Below are 7995 nucleotides of genomic sequence, written 5' to 3'. Positions count from 1 at the left end.
CATATGACTGTCCCCGCCACTAACACATGACCCTACGCTGTGTCACTGCATCATTCCATGTTTGGCACTGATCACCACCTGCACTCATGTATATATCTATCTACTTAGCACTTTTAATTCTTATTTTTATTTTCATGTCTATTTAAGCGTAATTTATAACACTATGTTTGCACTGAAGCACCGCAGCAATTTCCTAATGTTGTAAACCTGCTCAACATTTGGCAATAAAACCCTTTCTGATTCTGATTTTATTCTTGTCCCTTAGGAGCTCACCACAATCTGACTAAAAGAAGAACTTCAACATTTTGGCCCTCATGTTGAAGCCTTTCAGCTTCAGAGTTGGCTCACCCCTTTTTTGTATGCTGTATGTTCAGTTTTTTCCATTTTTTCAGACCTGAAGGGTTTCTTTTGTTTTTTTATTAAACAGTTTTTCAGGTAGTAGTGATCCGTGGTTTGTTCACAAAGCAACGTACAGTCCTCGCCTCACAAAATCTGATATATTTTGTAATGGTAGCCAGTCAAAAGTAAAGTCACTCCACCTCTTAATAACACTTGGGGAGAGGATGCCATTTAACAACCTGTTAACAACTGCAATCTCCCAACAAAGGAGGGGGCAGGAGCTGAGTGACACTATGCATTCACCATTTGCATACAGTGGGCCTGTTTTCTCTGGTGGGGCAATGGTGACTCTGTTGAAGAGTTAGTAATGTTTTGTTCAGACAGACATGGTTATCAAGTGCTGAATTCAAAGTCAATCTTGTCGCATACAAAGTTGTACGTAACGGGGTACATCATATCCTAAAGACCTTATGGTATTTTATTATCTCAACAGAACACGTTGGTCTAAGTGAAGGTTTATTTAGCCCTCTTGTCCATTAGTTCCTACTCTGACTCGCCATGGATCGCTATAACTCGACTCGGATCGACTGGTTTTCCATTACAATCCAGTGCTACTTAACCTGTGTGGTTGTCGTCATAGCAACACGTCTAAGCGTCCCTTTACGTAATTAATAAGCAACACGAACGGTACATAAAAGTACCCGCTGACCGTGCCGAGTAATAGAAAAGGGCTTTTGTGATTCCTAGAGATTCTAAAAGCAGTGTTCAACTATCAAACCCCTCTCTTGGGGAGCCTTAGTTTGGGTGACAAACTTAAATTTAAAAACTTTAATAAAGCTTAAAGTCATGGCTGGATCATGGGACTGGTGGACTGATCCCTGCATACAGGCATGAACTAAAACTTTCTAAACTTGCTGCAAAGACATTTAAGGAGTGGATTAATAAGGCTATAAAGAATATGCAGGCGTGTCTGGACTTCACTGAATGGGAGAACTGCGATCCAACAGTCTGATTTAGTATACAAATGCTGTGACGTCCAACTTCCGTGATGACAGCTGCATACCATCACACAGCAGGGTGAGTTATAATAATGCCGAGCCCTGGTTCAAGGCTAAGTCAAGGCTAGGTTTAAAAACTCGAAGAAACTTAATGACTACAACACTTTTCAGCTAACGACTGATCTGGAAAAGGTTCAGGCAGTTAACCAAATATAAGCCTAACCCATCCCCCAAAATTCGACAAGAATGTGTCAAGTTTCACATGCTGCCTCCTGTGAGACTTTCACAATCAACAGGTACTTTCATGAATTTAAATACAGGAGGTTTTACAACAAGGTGCTACTCACTGTTGACACTCTAGAGCAGGGGTGCCCAATCCCGGTCCTCGAGAGCTACCGTCCTACAGCTTTTAGATGCATCCCTACTTCAACACAGCTGAATCAAATGGTTTGATTACCTCTTCAGCATGCCATCGTGTTTGGCAAAGGCCTGATAACAAGCCATTCATTTGATTCAGCTGTGTTGGAGTAGGGATGCATCTAAAAGCTGCAGGACGGTAGCTCTCGAGGACCGGGATTGGGCACCCCTGCTCTAGAGCTAGAAGGCCAGATAAGATCAGACTTTGCCAGAAAACATAAAAGAACCTGCACAATGGGGCAGATGAACTAAGATTAATCTACAGAAATCATGGGAAGAAAAATGATGAAGAAAGAGGCAGCATACCACATTACCTGTTATACATGACATGCAGGCATTGTTATGCCACTGGCATGAATGGCTGCCAGTGGAACCAGCTTGCGAATGTTTTCTTTGATGACCTTTTATCTGGTTTGTCTTGGAATTGACTGACAAGCAGGTCTTACCTGGCCATAAAACTGTTTGTCAGTCAATTGCTCATTTTTGAGCCTGAAAATGGTGCACCATGTATATAAATGGCTGTAACTTCTAAAAAATGTAGTGCAATGCCTTTGTTAGACTGCTTGAATCCACCGTGGTGGTCTAGTGAGGAAAAATGACAAAAACTGTGGCTTTCCAAATACCTATGGACCTAATTTTTGGCATCAACTGGGATACAAACATTGTCTATGTATAATTCTCCATTAGTGGTTCACACTCCAGATCTTCAGTAGCGCTCTAGGCCCAAATGTAACTGTTGATCCCTGGTGACATCTAAAATACTGACAGAAAAGGGAAGTTTATGAATACAGCAGGGGTTCCTATTAGAATCAAGTTCAAATTTTATTCGCCACATGCAGTAGCAGGTCGCCCTGCAGTGGAATGAACCCGCCCTCCCCCCCCCACACACACACACACGTCCGAGAACGGTGGCATTACACAAAACCACTGAAATGTACACTACAATGGGAAAGTACAAGAGGGAAAAAAAAAAAAAAAAAAAAAAAAGGACCTCTGCTCATGCTGGGCTACAGGAGGACAGCACAGAAAGCACATACATGTCCACAGTACAACATTGTAGAGCACGTGACCAGCAACAGGGTTGGGTAGGGGATAAGCAGTAATCCCAGGCAACACAGCAGCCATCCTGCCACTGCGCCGTCACTCCAGCGCGGGCTCAGACCCACCTCGTGTTCCCAGGAGGCAACAAGCATCGAAGGCATCAAGCTTCTAAGATGTGTATTAAAGCAATCAAATGCCTTGTGACTGCTACACTGTACACTTGGCACTTATCAGGTTGGTTTATAATGGAAAACCATAAGATTATTGGATTATTGTAGGGTCTTTAACTTACAATATAAAACACCTTGAGTAGACTGTTGTTGTCACAATCAGCGTGTAGAGTGAAAGGTGGACCCAAATGCAGACGAAACGAAATGTGAAACGTGACTTGAATAACCAAACATGAGCCGTTTATCGAGGCTGGCAAAATAACTGCAAGCAAAAGGCAAAAAGCAAGACTAATAAAAAACTAAACTGGGTGAGCTAAATTAAATAAAAACCTACAACAGGAACATGGACCTAACATGAAACAACGTGACATGCACTCTTGGCCTGGAAACAACGCCGACGATCTGACAATGACACACTGAAAACAGAGGACTTAAATACACAGGAGGTGATTAGGGGAAGTGGGAACACATGGGGACCAGCTGACTGACATGAGCCTAATGACAGGACAGGGGAAGTAAAACTAAATACAATGAACAAAGAACACAAAATAAAACAGGAAACACTGAAAATAGACATGACAACACAAGCTTAACAGACCTAACACATGATGAACGATACAAGAGCCCAAACACAGAAACCAAGGAAACAACAAACAATGATTGCCTTTAACCTCATCTAAAAGCTAAATAGGAGTGACACATTTACCCTACCGCCTACTGGTGTTGGCCAGAGGGCCCGTTGGCATGATATGGCAGCCTCGCCTCTGTCAGTCTGCCCCAGGGCAGCTGTGGCTACAACCGTAGCTGCCTCCACCAGTGTGTGAATGTGAGAGTGAATAGTGGCATTGTAAAGTGCTTTGGGTGCCTTGAAAAGCGCTATATAAATCCAATCCATTATCATTGATGCATGCTCAATCATCCAGGTAAGGAAATCCCCAAAAGTTGATTCTGGACGTAACGTTTTCAGTGGGAGAAACGTTTCATCATCATCCAAGTGACGTCTTCAGTCTCAGCTGACTGCAGGTTTCAATCTTATAAACAGCACATTTGCATAATGACTGAAACCAGCCCACTGAAGGAACAATGTGCTGCGAGGTCTGATCCTTGATCATTAATATGCAAATTCTCATGACCATTGATCAACAACCACTGATCAAAGCTCACTGATCAAAGCTCACTGATCCATGTCCATGAGTCCCATTCACAGAGAGTTGGGGAATGGCTGCAATCACAGCATTGTAAGATGGTGACAGACGTACCCTTAGGCCCCTCCTCCACTCAGAGATGGTCTTTCCCTTTTCATGTAAATGGCCTCCTTGACTCTGCGCTCAAACCAGCGTTCCTCCCTGTCCAGGATGTTACATCCTCATCCTTGAAAGAGTGTCTCCTGGCCTGTAGGTGTGAATAGACTGCAGAGTCCTGGCCTGACAATGTGGCTCTGCTGCGTTGTGCCATCCTCTTCGCCAGAGGTTGTTTGTATAAATCCTGGCAATCCTCCTGCACTTAACAGCGTACACTATGTTACTCTGTTTGTGTCGGGGGACCCGATCCTTGCGGTGGACCAATTTTTGTATTTTGTAGTTTAAAAGCCACAGAGACGCGGTGTTTAGAAAAAATGTGTCTCAACTGTTCCGATACTCCTGACACATGCAGTCGACGGCACTTGGTACACTTAATAATCACAGTCCTAAATGGGTTATCTCCTATCTACATAATGCAGTGTCTGCTTTTTGGACAGACATACGGGGTCCAGGGCTATCCAAAGAGATCACTGTGACCTTCAGCTGACTTCTGCTGATGCACAACTATATGATCCATTTATAAGTACGGTAATGAAGAATTAAACTCATACATTGCCAGCGAAGTTTTTCTGCTCAAGCTTAAGCTAATTCAGTTAACAATAGTTCTGCAACAATCATGTAACCATCACGACTAAGGAAGACTCTGGACCGGACCTATGTAGGTCAGATTTTGGGAAGTATATGACCTAAAAAGAGGTCATTCATTAAATTGTGCATCTACACTATTAGGCCACAACTCTTAATCTTTGAAGTTGTTTTCTATCACATTAGTATAAGTGTATAAAAGCAAGCACGCAGCCATGCAGTGTGTCATAAACGTTTGTGAAATAATAGGTTGTTTCTAAACAGGTCACTGAATTTGAAATCGGTATTGTAATAGGACATTACTGTTGCAATAAGTTTGTGAAATTCCTAACTTCCTAGATATTCCACAGCTGTAGGTACTATTATTGGAAAGGGGAAGTGTTTAGACCCCCCCCCCCCAAAATCATGACCAGGGTGGGGGCAGTGCTGAAGGATACAATGCATAACGGGGTTCGCTGACTCAATAACCACAGAGCCTCGAAACCTCCCCCTCCTTAACATCAGCACAAATGCTGTGCACTGGGAGCTCCATGGTTTAGGTTTAAATGACCTCACTCTGGTTTTGTAAAACTAATGGAAAATTGTTCATATTATGCTCTCACAAGTTTACTGAGCCACTTCTGCACCTTTGTTTCTCTCCTTTGACTCTGCCATCTATCAATCAATCGATGTTTTTAACTTTGACTGCATTTCTCCATGAGCTTACTATCTGGTATGGCTGTAATTATGCATACCAGTTCATTATTTTTGACCATCTGCTCCTATCCTTCAAGGTCACATGGGTCAGCTGGAGGACTGTTGACTGTTGCTTAACCGGGTGAAACTCTCTCTCAAGTTGAACACAGGATACACACACACACACACACACACACACACGCAAATCTCCCATGTACACAGACACGCACTTACCCCCCCCCATGCCTCCAAACGTTTACTCCCACCCGAAGTAGGCAGGCGGATCTGTCTAGCACTGGAAGGCTGGCTGCTGTGTACATGGACTAACTCCTGACTCCCCCCCCGCTGCAAGTCATGTGCTTTTAGGTTGTAAGATGTGAAGATTTATGTGCTTTCTGTGCTGAGGTGTTTTTTTCTGTTCTCAAACTGCTCTCCCTGAGGAGCTCAGTCTGCGAGGATATCTTTTTTCTCCTCCTCTTTCCTCGTGTGTATTTCCATTGTTTTTTTCATACCTCCCCTACCTGTCTTCCCAGTGTTATGTTTGTGTATTCCATGTATGGTCAGAAAAGGTGCTCATGATGGCACCGGATTGTCTGGTAGCCTTTTAAACAATTTCCCTCGGGATAAATGAAGTATTGTTACTCAATCAATCAATCAATCAATCAATCAATAAATCAATCAATCAATCAATCAATCAATCAAGTGACTTGAAGTAGTTTGTTTAGCCTTAAATTTGCTATTTAGCTTGTAAAAGTGGCTTTCAATCTGTCATTTTCCCACTTATATTGTAAAAATTAGTAAACTTTAGCTCCATGTTATAAATGGTTTCACTTGCTATCTTTAGTTAAGTTACCAACAGAAATACTGCAGAGCACTCTCTAAATCAATTCACTGCACTTAAGCCAGAGCCACTGAATGGCACTGAGTCAAGCTAACTGAAACCTAGCACTGGGAATTTCCCAACTCTTGTAATAATTTAAAATAAAATCGTGATAAAATAAAAATAAAATCCTTATAACATTTCATGCAGTTCATGACTGAAAAACAGCATTGTGCTGGTTAAAAATAAGGACAGGGAAGTAAGTCTGATTTAAGAAAAAGAAAGGAAAATGTGAAGTAGGTATGGAAGTCCATTCCTGCCAAGAAAAGTATACAAGGAGGCGAAACACATGAAAATGCTAACTTTTTTATATGGATTCATGATCAGTGTTTAACTGAATTCCAAATCAACTGTCCAAAAACCAGATTAGTATTTAAGAGATTAATATTTAATATTTCTTTTATTTCTCAGTAGATATGTGTATATGTTTATACACATATCCATATAAAGCAAAAAATGACCAAAGATTACGCTATTTGGTTCTAGCTTTTTGGTTTGTATAACTGTACAGTTGCAGACTTTTTATTTTAGATTGTTGCTACAAAATATACAATTTGAAGACATTAAATTAGGATAATTAGGGTAGATCACTATTATCTGTCAGAGAGAAGTGGGTCTCTAATCGGGTCCGGGGGACAGGGGATCTGTAAAATTATTTGTTAAATTGCGCTAGATCATTAAAAAGTGCATTTTACAGATTGGGGACCATTTGATTCAATAACAAAAGCATATTTTATCCAGTAATTGCTACCATATTATGGAGGAACAGGAGGAACTGATATGATTGTGACTCACTGCAACAATGAAATCACTTGCTAGTTTATTAGCCTGGTAGCTAGCAGGTGTGGGAAGATTTTCGAATGCTGTGGCAGAACCAGCCAAATCAATATTTTGATTATAGGAGATTTTGTGTCACTGGACCCAAAGAATTTGAGAACCACTTGTCTATGGGATTAATTTAAAAACCATTAGCACATTATTATTATTATCAAAATAACCAGAAATTATAGGCACGTCTGATCAACGTATATATTTTTCTTTTACAAAATCCATCCACCCCAACTTGCTCAGAATGACAGCGCTACAGTTTTTGTGGAACTGTGAACACACATGACACAAGAAGCACATTGACAAATCTTTGTTGGCAAGGTTCACATGTTATTGTAGCAACCGTTCAACATCCCCTTTTGTTATAGGAAATGTCAGCACACAGTTGTCTGGGTACTTGTTTCCCATCGCGGTTCTCCCACTGACAAGTGTTATTGGAAATATGGAGTGGAACTTGATGATGTCTGCCACAGAGTCAAACATCTGAGGAAAAACAAAGGGAATTAGAGTAAATATAGTGCGATTGAGGGTTCTTAATGAAACATTTTCTGAAATGTGTTCACTCACATCATTTGAACGATATCCTGTGCCCAATGCGTACTTTTTTGTGCTCTCGACAAACCGAATTTTGACATTGTAAACCTTCTTCTCATGATACACAACCAATACCAAGGGTTCAAAGTTGCTGTTGGTGGAGCAGTCTCGTACCAAAAATGCACCATCCTAATGGGAGGAGTTACAGAAAGAAAAGAATACTCCTG

General features: G+C 41.3%; 1 long non-coding RNA gene across 1 annotated transcript; it reads right to left on the bottom strand.

Moving 5' to 3' along the window:
• Positions 1-6787: 6787 nt before the first annotated feature.
• LOC102215198 (uncharacterized) lies at positions 6788-7995 on the bottom strand. Its single transcript, XR_311451.1, has 2 exons — positions 7802-7995; positions 6788-7717 (listed from the first exon to the last, which is right to left on the bottom strand). It is a non-coding gene; the product is annotated as an uncharacterized LOC102215198 (long non-coding RNA).

The sequence above is a fragment of the Pundamilia nyererei genome, unplaced genomic scaffold, assembly GCF_000239375.1.
Source record: "Pundamilia nyererei isolate P.nyererei 1_Seehausen unplaced genomic scaffold, PunNye1.0 scaffold00008, whole genome shotgun sequence".
Taxonomy (NCBI): domain Eukaryota; kingdom Metazoa; phylum Chordata; class Actinopteri; order Cichliformes; family Cichlidae; genus Pundamilia; species Pundamilia nyererei.
The sequence above is the reverse complement of the archived record's forward strand: the minus strand, read 5'-3'. Positions and strand labels throughout refer to the sequence as shown.